At 47.8% G+C, this 15116-nt stretch overlaps 1 protein-coding gene across 9 annotated transcripts in view; it reads right to left on the reverse strand.

Moving 5' to 3' along the window:
• The window catches only part of NEXMIF (neurite extension and migration factor), a 197623-nt gene that overhangs the window by 108335 nt on the left and 74172 nt on the right, over nt 1-15116 (reverse strand). For 2 of the 9 annotated variants that reach the window (XM_080553923.1, XM_080553939.1), the window contains one exon: nt 1-15116. This exon is cut by the window's right edge. The exons of 6 other annotated variants lie outside the window; for them this stretch is intronic. The gene's annotated coding sequence lies outside the window, so the exon portion shown is untranslated. One more of the 9 variants, XM_080553924.1, reaches the window with a different exon arrangement.

Below are 15116 nucleotides of genomic sequence, written 5' to 3' on the forward strand. Positions count from 1 at the left end.
CTGAGGTGCTCTGAACGCCGCACTACAGGCTGGGACCAGAGGAGCCGAGCTGCTCCGGAGGCTGAAAGGAGCCCGGTGTCGCTGGACTGGAGAGGGAAAGGTTTTGCTAAGCCTGAAACGTTGAGGCACATGTGTTCCCAAGGCCAGCTCTCTCCCGAATGATTACAGCTGAGAAATCACGCTGAATACCTTTAGCTGGCAAGTCTGGGTTTTCCAAAACTGTGAGACTGCCTTGGAGATGCTGTGGGATAGAGGACCGTGAGCACCTCGCTGTGCGGAGGGTCCCCTCCGGAGAAACACCATGCCATGTAGCTGCAAGGTGGCTGGTGGTCCAAGCCCGTCGGCCCCTGGGTAGGCAGCATTTGTTGTGCCTACAGACTGGAGAAAAAGGTGAGTGGATGAGGAGGAGAGGAAGCACAGCGCAATTCCCACAGAACACGGCTGTATTTGCAGAGGTGCCCAGGAGAGTTACAGCTCAATCAACACGAGATGAGCATACTCTATGAGGCAAAGAAGAAAGGGAACAGCTTCTTATTAAAACGCAGCATCTTTTTGCTGTCTAGCACCGAGCTCCACAAGATAGGGCTTTTTTTTCCTCCCTTTTCCAAAACCCTAAAGAATTCCGTGGAAAAAAAAGTCCAAGTTTAAAGGCTCCACATCTGACAGCATCGAAGCAGAGACCACTGGCGTAACGCAGTGCCGTCCCCTGTGTACGCGCACCGCTCCTCAGTCTTTAAGAGATCACACACTGCTTTTCCTGCAGGACCCCTGCCTCCTTCAGCTGCCTGGTTTGATGGCAAGCAGCAAGGGATGCAAAACAAACGGGAAAAGCCTTGTCAATCTCTGTCTGATCTGGTACCGAGTTCCAGCGGCAGTGCCGGCAGGGCAGATCGCAACCGATGCTCGTGTGACTGAAACGCCTGAGTTTTGTAAACAAGATGGCTGATGTGCAGCGAGAGGCAGAAAGACAAGGAGGACCTGGATCCTTCACAGCGTCTTCTGGATTCCTCCCGAGGAGCTCAGCGTCTGGGTGTGAACACCGAGCCATTTCCCGAACGCTATCCAAGCAGAACCAAACAAAAGCACGATGATGTACACTACTCAGCTGAAGGATTTCTGAGAGATTCTCTTCGCAACGCGTATTACTTTAATGTGGGTGTTGAAGGGCTTTTGGGGAAGGAAGGCTTTTGGTTTTTAAGGATGAAGAAGCCCAGATAGCATGACACAACTATGTCAGCATCTGCTGTACGGGGCAAACGCAACAGGTCCAAGTGGGCGATAAATGCCTTGCAAGGCTGTCGACGGCAGGCTGAAAGCCCCCCTTTGCTTTCTGCTCCCTGAGATGGTTTCAAAGGCTGCAGGCACGCAGCAGCTCCAGCGAGCTCAAACGAAGCAAGTGTGCGGAAGGGAAAGGCTGTGTGTGATCGCCACCCGAGCAGCTAAGCACGGGAGCTGGACGCACAGCCACGTGTGTGCTCCTGCTGCAGAGGAGCCTGCCGAGCACGAGCACGTCCTGCATTTTTTGACTCCTTCCTCCACGCAGAAATAAGCACGTTTAAAGATAAACCTCAGAAAGAGGTGAAAATAAATATCGCACTTGGCTCTGCAGATGCCTTTCTTCGCCTGCTGCTTGGTGTAAGTCGCATCCTGTACAGCTGCTACAGCACCATAATGATGAGGATACTCACTGCATCTCTGTTTTCCACAGACACAAAGCTCAAAATAAAGTTACCCTCTGAAAGCCGCACCACTCACTCCTTTTTTTTTCCTGTGAGCTCAATTAAAGATCTTCTCAACCTACCTCCATACAAAATTCAGTAGCCTGTAGGACTTTGAAATGCATTATAACCTGGTGTGGAACAGCCACTGGATCATTAATACTCGACTTCAATCTAAATGTTTAAAAGCTATGCAAGAATTTAAAATGCAATCTGCCTCTGCCCCTTTGGCTCATGTACTGCACAGCGCCGTGTCCCCAAGGCGTGGAACTGCCCCCAGCAGCCACGGCACAGGCCGGGAAAGGGCAAAGGGACACTGCTGAACCCAGAGGACTGCCAGGGCCAGGGTGGGCTCCAGCAGGACGTTCAGAAGGGCAGGGGATTTTTAAAAAGAGAAAACCATTGCTGCCCACATTGGAAATTAGCTTCCACCCTTACAAGTGCCCTTCTCTGCTGGGTGCAATGCTGGTGGCACTCCTCACATGAGGAGTTAGCATGGTCCCAGAGGATATAAAGGCAGCAGAGACCCTGTTCTCACCTGCAGATACAACACGGGTCATCCCCAGCTTGCCTCTTGACCTCCAGCTCCCTACATATGCACGCTGAAAGCTGTTGCCAAACTCATCACAGACCACACACATCCAGAGCCATTTTCCCAACTCCGAAGTTTTCCGAACAGGAGGATCCCACGCAGCTGAAGCACTTTGAAAAGCATTTTTCAAACAACAGTTTATCCTCGGGACATCCCTTTAGTTAATGCACAAATTGTTGTCCCTGGCTGTCGGGTGAGAAGTTACAAGGGAAGTTACAAGGAACGCTTCCCTGCGAACCCAGCCCAGGCGGTGGTGCTGGTCCAGCACCACGAAAACTGAGCGGAACAGACAAAAGAATCCCAGCTGGGTATCTTACAGGTGGGAGCACCTGAAGACCATGCAGTAACAGGAACCTCCAGAGAAGCCTTGCATTCAAAAAGCAGTTGAGTCCTTGTCAAAATAGCTCGGAGTCTGAGCAGGGAGAAGAGGCGGTGAGCTAACCCAGAGAGCCCCTCCAGCAAGCTGGCCACAAACTGGCACAGTGTGTTTTATTGATGGGCGCAAGCTGCTCTATCAGAAAAGATCGTATTGTAGATGTGCACCCCACTGAACGTAACCCAGGCCTTCTGACAAAATCTCAACCCCACCAGAAATCAAGCCCTGATCTCCAAGGTCGTGTATTTTCTGCACCTAGCCGATGCCCAAAGCCACGCCAAACACGGGGGGATCTCCTGGAGGTCGTTTCTCCGAGCTCACAAGCACGCTTCACCCTCCCTGTGAGGGGAACAAAGCAAACCCCACGTTCAGCCTGCATCCCGGAACACCGCTTTCCTCCTACAAACCCGTGGGGACAGCGAATTCCCGGAGCGAGGTCTGTCCCAGCTGCACTGGCGCCGCGCTGACGGTTGAGACGAGGACACTGCCAGAGCCCGCACGTCTGCAGCTTGCAGCCTGCTATTTGGAAAGCTGTCCGCCCCCTGAGGAACAGGCTGTGGGCTGGATTAACTGTGCAAACGATGAATTTGGGAGTCGGCTCTGCCTTCACAAAGGTCTCGGCAAGGTAAGCGGAGGCCCCAAAGCGTTTGGGGTTTACCTGTCTGGGGGTGGGAGGTGGGACAATGGTGGCTGCTGATGCAGGAGGGCAGCGGTCTCGTTTCCAGGATCCCAACCAGAAGCGCCACAGCAGCCAAGATCTGTGCTAATTTCGTAAGTACCGACTGGAAGAAAACAACAGCGCGGTTTGTAAAGGTCAAAGCCTGCACAATCAGACATTTTGCACGGGTGGAAGAGAGTTCTGCGACAGTGCCAACAAAAGAAGAGTGACAGCGACGTGCACCAGCAGGAGCAAGATTTCAGTACCCAAGGTAAAAAGGAAAAATGCTACTCCGTGATCTGCATATTTTGGGGAAGGTGTTCTCTAAAGCAACTTCTATATTTGCACAAGTAACTTTTTTTTTTTTAAATACCCACTGTTTAGAGAAATCACCTGAAAAAGTATTCTAGATTTCCAATATTGTACCTGCAACAATGGTAAATAAAGGCTTTGGCAAAAATATACGCTCCAAACATCACCTTTGTGATTGGTTGAAGTCATTTACTCCAGTAACACTGTCATGCTGAGAAAATGATCTTTTGTCTATTACTGGTACATAGCTATTAAGCATTTTAGCGTGTAAGTACAACATTTTTCTTTAGTCCATAGCTCAGCTTAGGCAGAAATACGGTGTGAGGGGGGGAAAAATAAAATTAAATTAAAAAATCAGCATTTAAACTTGGATAGGAAATTCAAAAAAAAAAAATACAATCAGCAATGAAACAGTGTTTGCACCACTGAAAGAGAGGGAATCAAAAAAGTGTTTAAGCAAGAGCACAAATGGCCACCCCATTCCAAAACCAATGAGGATGCCACCTCTACAGCGCGCACCTCGGGTCACTTGCTGAATCCAAGTGCATGCAGTAAACAAGAAACAAGAACTTGCCCCAGCAATCCCCATACCTGGCGATGCTGCTGAAGTCATAAGGACCAAAGTATGGATTTCTTGATTTGCATATTGTCCTTGTCAAGCAAAACTCTGTGCTTGTTTTTTCTTTTAAAATATAAAGACACAAACTTGAAGAATCTGAGCAAAAAGACAGCTCAAGTGGACACCCACCCATAGCAATGCTCAGCAGGCAGAACAGGGGAGGGAAAAAGGAAAGAAGGTGGAGCCAGAGACATCCTTCCCTTTACTATTCCGAGGTGTAAAGACTTCTCCATCACGACAGATTTTTTTAAGAAGCTATCACACATTCATAACACTAATTGATTTTCATAGAGAAGAGAGCAGATGAGGTCTCTTTGGGAACTGCCTGCTACGTTTCTGCTTGAAAGGAGATCACTGCTGGTGTGCCTCGGCTCCTTCATAAAAAATTTAATTAACAATATCTCCAAGAAGGAAACCACAGTTAGGTCTCCAGCTATCGTGTGACGACCAGCACTCCGACGCACCATGGCAAATTAAGCCTAAGCAAACGATACCTGTCGCACGTCGAGCAGGCGGCACACTCTCGTCTGGGTGGATTCTCGGGGAGGAGCAGGGCTGCGATGGGACGCAGGGACAGGCACGAAGGGACCGTGGGACACCTGCATCCAGCCTGGCACTGGCAGGCTGTGCTCCTAGCTGCCCCTTGCCATGGCTACACATTTATCTGTGATCGTGTGGCAATGTCAGAAAGCAAGTGCCTAGCAAGCCATGATTGCAGCCAATGATCTTCACAGGAATTGTGAACTTCGGGAAGAGCAGAAGCTGTGTGCACAAGCCCTGTGCTCGGGGATGCAGGGCATGGCTCTGGGCACGGAGAGCCAGGCATCCACAGGAGCAGCAAGGCACCACATGCTGGTCCAGGAGCCCAGCGAGGAGAGGAGGAGAGAGGGGATTTCTCTTCCCCACATCGCAGTGGCCGCCCTTAGGGCCTTCCCCTCAAGGAGTGCTCATCCCTTGGGCAAGCTGGAAGCAGCGGGGGAGAGCTGAAAGCAGAAGCAGTCCGAGGCCCCGACCAGATCTCCAAAGTCACCCAGGTACCATCCATGCTCTGTTTGCAGCGCTTGTTCTGTTATCCTTTAAAACCCTTTACCACTGCAGACACGATACCAATATGCTTGATTTACTACCTATAATGTCAAAATTGAGGCTGTTCATCACCACCATTACCCAGTGGAAACGAGGCAAGTGCCAGGGATCATCGTGGAGCACCGGCACCAACAGCGGGGCAGAGCGGACCCCTGGCGAGCAGCAGGAGCCCCCACCACGCGAAGGTGGCACCGCAAGCGCAGAACAAGCTTCCGAAAAGACCTGCTTCCTGCAGCCTCAGAAGCACGAGCAAGGCGCTCAGGAATATTTTGTTACTTCACGTAGCAATATCAATATATTTTTTTATTTTTTTGTTTAGCAGTGTTGAGGCTGGAGCCCGAGATGACGCTCTCCAGCCTCGGTACTGAATCGAGCTGTAACAACTGCTTTGATTCACCTCGGAGGAAGCTGTATGTCACTCCTGGGTAAATTTATCCTTAAGAATGAGCTGCAGACTCCAGCTATGTTCAAGCTCTTCTGAAAGGAAGGCCGGGGGAGGGAAAGAACATCACAAATATACTAACCATCTACCTATCTCATCTCCGAGACAGCTGGCAGCATTAGCTTTTTCTTCAGTAGTTGAAAAAAAAAAAAAAAGAAAAAAGAAAAAAAAGCACTAATGGGATGCAAGAAGAACTATCGTTATATGTTAACATAAACACCACAGCTCTGTGCGAAAAGCCCTGTCAAACCAGCAGCCTGGATGAGCCCAGGCTCTGCTCACCAGCAAAGGGACAATGCCACCACCAGCGAGTGCCACCGTTGTCCCACTGCTGGCGGGAGACCGGACCGATGTGTACCAGAGCCGTGTTTGGCTCGATGCACCTGTCATGGGCTCAGATGTGAAAAAATTCCCCAGGTCCCCACATTTCTGGAATAGGAATGTACGGTCTTGGAATAACAAACGCTTAAACATGTTTGCAGAAATGAACAAAACGAAGAAAAGATGACAACAAGTCATTCCGGATTTGAAAGTTAGATCAAGATGGTTTGGGCAGGAAGGTCAGAAACAAAACGAAACTGGTCTGTAAGTGCTGTGATAGACATACCATCGATGCCACACTCAGTCACGTCTGTTGCTGTTTCCACAGGAATCCAAACTCGCTGTCCTAGCGCTGGAGGTCTGTTCAGCTTGCAGTACAGCACTGAGAAATCAACTGGATCTATTTTGGGATCTATTTACGCTGCTTTCCAAAGCAAACAATTGTTAATAACACACGGCTTTTATGGCTTGTACAAAAACTAAATGAGATTTTGCCTTGCAGTTGCTGACCACTGATCCCATGTGTGTCTGTAGGTTGGGGGACACCAAGAAGCGACTTCAAACAAAAAAAACACAAAACAGAACATGTCTATTGACTATTTTCAAGGTACAGGAACACTTTTAAAAATATATATTGTGCAGATTACGTGCCAGCTTATGTGCAACAGGCTTTAATTTCACCATTTTCATGTAATCAACAGTGTCTTGGTGATTTATTTTTTTTAAACAAATGCAAATTTGAAAATACCTGTATTTTAGTCATAAAAAAATTGAATTCTGCCTAACAAGCAGCTGTAGCAACTATTTCTCTGTCTTTATTTATTAAGCAGAGCTGTCCACTGGTAAGTAAGATATGCAGATCCAACGTAAAATATTCATGCTTGGTGCAATACATCCACGAATAAAAACCAGCAACGGGCTGGGAAACCTTACTTTGGGAGGTACAACAATGGCAGAGGTTAGCAAGGAAAATACTGCTCCGACAGGTAGCACTAACGAGGAAGGGCTAAAAAAATCCCCCACTGCATGCAGAAAGGTCAGAGTCTGGCCTGCAAATAATCCAGAGTTTGAGGGGTTTGTCATTTAAACCGCATGCAAAAGCTTAGCAAAGATAAAATAATGTCATCCCCAAAAGGCCACCTGGCCAATATTTAGAGGTGGTATAAAGTATTTTCCCTCTGTCTTGCTCTGAGAAAAGAAAGGTAATAAATAATACAAACCAATGAAACAAATAACAAAAACCCCACAACCACACACACAAAACAAACCAGGAAAAAAAATCAAAAAACCAACCACAACACTGCTGGGGGGGGAAGAACCATATGTTTTCCTGCAATGCTAAGGGATGGAAATTCGTCGATTAAAGAGTTAAGAGACACTCTAAAAGTAACTCACCCCGATATGCTGAGAATTTGCTGGGATCTCACCGAGAAAGGGTGCTTCTTGCACACCATATGTTCTGCAAACGCTTGTAACAACACAGAGGGGAGCCGGGGATGGAAATCCACCTTGGCTGCTGAGTTTCCCTGCTTCCTCCAAAACAAGAGCGGCCAGCAGACAAAAACAGTGCCGGGAGACTTCAAGACCCCGCAAAGCCCCCCGCAGGAGGGCAGCATTGGCCGAGGCAAGGATGGAAGCACCAGGAGGGAGAGGACCTCAGCAGGAAGGGCTGGGGTGCTCCCACCCAACCTACCTGCCCCAGCTCCTGGGTCCTCCCAAAGGTCTTGGTCATCTAAGACCTGACCTAAAGATACTGCCGGGCTCTCTTAGTTTGGTTGAGTTGAGTTAGGTTGGGTTGGGTTGTCTTCTCTCCCCCTTGCAACCAACCTCAGATGAGATGCTGACGAAGGCACGGCAGATGGACTTCTACGACATCAACAAGTCAAGGCAAATCTAGAAATCTCTGCGGGTGCTAGCCTCCACACACTACACGTAAAATGCCCAACCACCCCAGGCATTTCCCCCCCTCCACTAATACCAGCAAACACCTAACTCCACCCAGGTGTTAGCACAGCACAGAGACATCTTCAACACCACTAGCCCCACGAAATGGCCTGTTCCAGACCAGCCAAGTGAATTTCTGGCTATGCAACAAGCTTAACACTTCTTATCCCCCATGCTTTTCTGCAAGCGAGACCTCCCTCACTACTGAGCTAATAAATGCACTGACCAAGACACCTGGCAACCAGAAGAGAAGGAAAGCACCGACCAGGATTAGCACGTACCGCATCACGCGTCCGAGCCCTCCTGAACCTCTCCTCAAGTCGCTGCATCAGGAGTTCGTTATCAATGAAAACCACACAGTGAACGCAATCATTTAATTTTATTGTTTATACTGCATGACAGTATCTGGATGAGATTGTAAACTAAAAGGCAAATTGCCTTCTTAAAATCTGTTAGAATTTAAGGGACTTAGAAGTTAATTTACATACCTTGTCTGTCCCAGCTTCCCCGTAAGAATTTAGAAATAATACTTTTTCCAATATAAAACCTTTGTTCTCTGCTGCAGCTATGTGGAAAAAAAATCTATACAAAATAGGAAAAACTCTCTGAATGTATTTATACAGATATCTTCGCAAAAATAGCCTGGAAAAATACAGGAACTCTGATGATCTTTTCTCAGTATTGCTTATTTTAAATGCTACTCGCAACACTGGGAGGTAAAAAAGCGTTCTTACAAACAACAAATTTTGAAGGTGATGACATTCCTTTGCAAACACGAGCTGCTGCCAACAACTAGCCACATATTTTTTTCTTCCTCTTCACCATACCTACATTTTTAAGGAACACTCGTTTTAATTAGAGCAAGAACTCATGAAATGGGAGGCCACAGGACTGCATCCTAAAAACCGTTTGCACAGTACATAAATGCTGCCTTTCTTGCTGACCAGAAAGCTGATCCTTTCGCTGTCTAAAAACCAAAAAAAAAAACATCTGACCCCACAAAGCCCAAACCAAATCCTTCTGCCTGTTCTCCCTCAGCATCCAGAAAGCAAGGTGGGCAGGAGGGGAGCACGATGAACTCAGTCTCCTGCTGTACGGCTCAGCCAGAACAACTGGATGCCCATGCCGAAATCATTAGCTGCAATTAGTTATCACTGGCATTTAAAACATTTTTAGATAACTTGAGATGCAAAGACTCTGCAATGCATTTCTCACAGAGGTATACAAAAATACTGAAGACGCGAAAGCAAACATCCACTTGAATGTCAAAATGTTCGTTCCAGGATGCTCAAAGTGCTTTTCATGCTAAGTTATCACCTACAAACATAGGCAATATGACATTGGAGAGGTGAAACAGCTTGGGGGTAGGAAGAGGCTGGTTACTTAAAACTGGGCTCGTCTTTCCTTCCCAAAGTTGATACTTTAGATTTTTAGAGCTAACGTATCCTTTGAGATGAGCCTCTGAAGCTAATGTCTCACTCTGCCATACATTCAGTACAAAATGAATTAAGAGATTAGTGCACACACTGAAGGTCATATAAATATCTACAAAGACTGGAAACAATTTTATACTGGAAAAAGAGAAAGATTAAACCTAAAAGAACATGAACATGCCACTGGAATATTGCTGCCGAAGAGTGAACCAACCCCACCACCCAAGAGCAACGTTAGTTTAGGATTTAATTTAGGATCCCATGCCCTGCCAAATACCCATCACAATCTCAACATCATCATCAACCACTGCAGATCAGCACTACAAGAGGGTTCCTTTGAACTATTGGCCGCGAACCGCCCGTGCGTGCCCAAGCACAGAGCGCCAAAGATGAGAAGTTTGGAAGCCGGAGGGCTGCAGAGTGAACCGGCCGATCTCAGGCAGCGTGCGAAGCAATCCCCTCAGAGGTGAGGGAGGGCAGCCTGCAAACATCTCCCCCAGCGCCGCTCCGTGCCTGGTGGAGACAAAGCTGGTGGCCACTGAACGCCAGCACGCAGACCGTTACGGCGAGATAATGCATGCACACAGCATGCACTCCGCACTCGAACTGTTTATCAGATTGTAACAGCACTGCGGCATCCAGGAGCGTGGATGTGCTGTTTTGTTCACATTTTAATGTGCCATCTTGCAGTAGATGCTTGCACAGCAGAGTAAATACAGTCTCTATATATACCCTGTGTGGGCGTCAGGGGTTATTTCTGACTGTCTTCATTACACTTCATTGCCAATTTAAATGCAAAAAAAAATAAAAACCTCAACAATTCTCAGAGTGATTTCAGGCCGGTTTTTTTAATTATTTCCAGGACCTTTTCATTATGCAATTTCAAATTCTTATTGAAAGCTCTTCCTCTTACAAAGTTATCCTTGATGCATGTCAAGCAAACCAGACGCACTAAACCTTCTCCCCCTTCCTCCTTTGTTAATAAACACACATGAATAACATTCGCGATGTTTAGCCTCAAGAACAGTTTAATAATAATGCCGCATCTTGCTTTATATGGAGGGAGCTACAAAGGAAACTCAGAGGCTTAATAGGTACAAATACTGCGCTTCAATTGCAATAAATAAATAGTGCTGAACTGTAGAAACGTACCGACAGCAGCAATCTGAAAGATGTGGGTTCTGGTAACCCTCAAGCTAAAGCCGATTAGGTTTTGTTACATAGGTCCTTTGTGTATTTTTGTGCTGCTATACCAGTTAAATTGACCTCTACAGGAGCAGGCGCTGCTTTCATTGTTTAATGGCTTCACATTTTAAACCTAACTTAGGATACTCAGACGTAAAAAATAAGACCAGACCCCCCTCTAGCCTTGCACACGCGCCGTGCCCACCTGTGCACTGACACCAGCGCTGCTGCCACCCGAGCACCTCCTCTACAGCAGCACAAGGATGAGAATGAGCCCACCAAATAGGCTCCCGGCCTGCCACCAAAGACAGCCTCAAAGATGGAGAGATGGATGGATGGATGGAAGCACTCGGTGTGAGATCTGCTTGTGTGAAGACACTTGTATTTGCTGAGCGCTGCCTGACCGTAGGCAAACGCCATGAAGTAGCCGAAGGGAAGTTTTAGCCAAGTTCTAGGCATGTATATTTTTTTCTGGAGCTCCTAGGAAGCAGGATTAGTCAGTTTGGCTACAGGCCATAAAGCATAAGTAATTATGTGAAATATGTTTAAATATGTAACTACAGTTGCTAATAGGAGAGCCCAGCACCATCACTACGACGGGATTCCATGGACCAGCAGCTCAGACACAGGCACAAAGCTGAAGATCGTTCCCAAAGGAATCGCCTTCTCTTCAAAAAGAGACTTCAGAAATGAAACGGAGGCCGGCAAGGAAGGAGGGCAAAACGGTGCGTTTTTGGAACACGTCGTATATCAGAAGAGATAGTTTGGGTACTGCAATGAGAAAGGCGGCAGGGATCTGTTCACGCAGCAACAGCCCGAGCCCTTCCTCCAGGAGACCCGGCAGCCAGCGGAAGGCAAACTTCCACTGGAGACATGAGAAAGCCGGAGCTGCAACCCCTGGAAAACTTGGGAGACACTGCTGAGCAGTAACAAACCTTCAAGATATTAAAATAAAAGAATGGTGCATTAAGCGATGTGGTAAATGCAATTTGTCATTTAGCACTGTGAATCTATGGATTTTAATGACAGGGTCTCATTTACATTTAACAATCAGTGTACTAGAACATTTCTTGGAAACTGGGGATATTTTCTTGTCTCAGTAGGAATATATAGAAATTTCTTCTTGATTAACAATGGAGTAAAGGAGTTCTGCACTGAAACCTTAGGCCCTTGGTTTCTCTCAAGCTGGATGAATATCAACATACCAAAGTGCACTCCTGAAAAGGAAAGCTCTCAAAAATTCAGTTGTTTGTAAAAATTATGTATTTAACAATTCTTCTGCAAGAATAATATTATAAGCCACCTTACATTTTATTGTTCATTTATACTACACATCTGCTTTAAAAAAAAAAAAAAAAACAAAAAACAAACAGACCATTAACAACATATCTTGTTCTAAATGGTACGGTTTGGATGTGACTTTGAAATGCACTTACAGCAACTTAGGAGCATAAATCCCACTGATACTCAATGGTATTTGTGCCCTTAATGCCTGTAGCCATTACTGAAAATCTCATTCTTTCCCAGAGCTTTGGAATTATTCCAGAGGTCATACTCATAGAAAGAAATGGCAAGTGTCAGAAGGTATTTTATATTTTCCAGCAGTACTATGCAGCTTTAGGACCACAATCAAGAATACTAAACTCGTGTATTTAAAACCATAATGGGGAGTTTAAGAAGAAGGGAAAGACTCGAGTCAAACTGAGCCAGTAAATTTGGGGATAAGATTAATCTTTGTTGCATACAAGCTGGCAAAAACTGGATTCTTTTAATTCTCTTGGCTCCTGGGGCTAGCTCCTTTTCCCAGGGACACCACCACCAGCGGCCCTGCTCTGGCACCTAAGTACCCAAAACATCTTCTCCTACTCAGACAAGAACAACCAGCACTTCAGGCTTTAGTTAAGGCTGAACTAAACAGTTTAACCAGACCAAATGAAATGTCTGGTTTTTGGCAAATCCTAGCCAGCTTTCCTCAGGTGGAGGAAACCCCAGCATTGCCAACCACCGCCTCCTGGACAGGCACTGCTGCCGTTGTCCTACGCTGCTCAAGCACGCGCCAAGTCCCCTGGGTGGACGCGCTGGCGTGGATGTGGTTGGCTTCCTCGTCTGCCGTCTCAGGTAGGAGAGGAACAGGTTAACCTCTGAGCAGCCGCGGGGAAGCCGGCTGAATCGTGTGAGTCAACGCGAGCATGTGAGCCTTTCTGCTAGATTCACTGACCTCTGCGATGCTCATCGCCCTCGCCCTGACGTCCCTGGGAGCTGAGCACCTACAGCACCTTTGCAAAACTGGGCCACCAGCCTCCTGCTCTCACTTCTACCTTCTGTGAAAAGGGGATTCAGAGATTTGTTAAAGAACCTTGCTAGCACCTAACAGGGCCACAGCACTTGCTTTTACAGACAACATGGCTGAAAGTTGATGAATAGCAAGAGTGTTTGGCACTTGTGCGGAGTTACACAGACATTTCATGTTTCTGTGTTAAATTTCTGCAGGTCACAAGAAGAATTTTTATGAAGCGAAGCACACAGGAGATTGTTCATGACAGACTTGGAAGTGGTGCTGTTATTTTGTCATTAACAAGAAAGAGAAGACTAGAAAGTTTCCAGAACACAAAGTAAAACTCATGCTCCAAACATCTGCTTATAAATTGCTTACAATCAAGCTTTGTAAAAAGCTTTATCGTTTTTATTCCCTCCTCCCCCCTTTCAAACCATCACTTTCGGCTTGCCAATTTCATTTCTGGAACATTTGTGCACACTTACTGGTTTGACTGCGTATTTGCTTGAACGAAAGACAAACTCCGGGTAACTGCATAAGGAGAGCAGGGCCATAATGCACGTTACAGTGTGCAGTGTCCCAAGCTGTGCTCTGCAGAGGGGCACTGCCAGCAGCACCGCAGTCCTGCCGGAGCTTTGTGACCTTCCCTGCTCCCCAGCCTGCACGCACCCACGGCCGGCACCGCGCCAGCTCCCACGTCCCTGCTCCCCATCACCATCTGCTTGTGGGAGACAGCCTTGGTGCCAGGAGCGCGTAGGCTATGAGGCAGGGGAAGCCAGAGAGACAGGCAAACAGTGCCCAGGCTTCCCTGCCAGGACAGACCCCGAACAGACACCCGGGCTCTCCTGGTAATGGAAGAGATGACCAGGCTGGGCTGACGGGTAGGAAACTGCGACGAGCCTTGGATGATTGCTGCTAGCATCACTCTGCCCTAAAAGCACCTAAAAAGCCCTAAAAGCCAGTGCAGCACTTGGCTTGCCAGATGCCTGGACCCATACCACAATCCTCGAGACATTGTCACCACGGAGCATCCCAGACTCTAGCCCAGTTTCCTTTTCCAGTTACCTGCAAACAGAGATGGGTGCGTTCCCCCCGTACCTCCATCCCAGGCACGGCATCCAAAAGGCACTGCTGGACCAGCTTCCTGCCAGGAGGGATGGCAAGAAGAAAGGCAGTGCTTCAGCCCTGCAGGGCTGGGACCCGCTAGGGGGGTCCCGAACCAGGAACCAGGAACCCAGCACACGCCCCGAAGCCCCCACAAACTTGTACATCTCTTAAGACTGCTGATCCAGCACTCAGCGAGCCACACAGCATTTCCATGCGGCCTTGAATCCTCCTCTTACAGCATGTTCTTGGATGTGCCTGAGGTGCAGGCTGAGACTCCCCAGAGAAGGCACCTGAGTGGTCGAATCAGGACCTTGAACAGACTCACGGTAAATACCCTCGCTTGATCCTTAACTAGGTTCCATCTTTTTAACATCAGGCTTCAATAAGCAGCTCAGGAGAAGCTGCAGAAGCAGATGCCAGGCGCTAAGGACCCCTCCACGCACAACAGCACAACGCTGCTTTTGCAGCCACATCGCCCAGCTAGTACCCCAGGGGGGAGGCAGCCACACCAGTCTTATGGCAATTACGTGAGCAGAGCCCATAGCACACCCCATAGCTAAACCATGCTGCTCACCGCAACTCTAGGGCAGCACGGGAGGAGCCACCCTCACCAAAACACCTACTACCTACACCTGTGCACAAAGCCAGCTGTCTGCAGACTCCTCCCCTGAGCTAGAGGAGCACACATTACATCTCCACCCCTCATGCACCTACGCTGCAGACCCAGAGCTTTTGCACAAGAGACTTGAGAGCAGCCCACCAACCCTCCAGGTCTTCAGCGTCTTCCGAAGGCACGTCATTCACACCTTTAATAAAACTTGCAAGGTTTTTCATCCCCACAACTATTAATTGAGGTAGGTGAAAACCAGACTAAGGATTAAAGAGGGGTGTTTCAACAGCTCAGGAAGCCCTCAGTAAGCCACCACGACTTCCACGTACAGACAAGGACAGCAGCGGGGCAAGAAAGCGCCCTTTGCGTCTTGGCTTTTTGTGTTTGCTCCCTGTAGTTGTCTGCAGATGGACAAAACATCCACCTGGGATGGACGGG

This window comes from Anser brachyrhynchus (assembly GCF_964034855.1).
Source record: "Anser brachyrhynchus genome assembly, chromosome: 13".
In the NCBI taxonomy this organism is placed as follows: Eukaryota; Metazoa; Chordata; class Aves; order Anseriformes; family Anatidae; genus Anser; species Anser brachyrhynchus.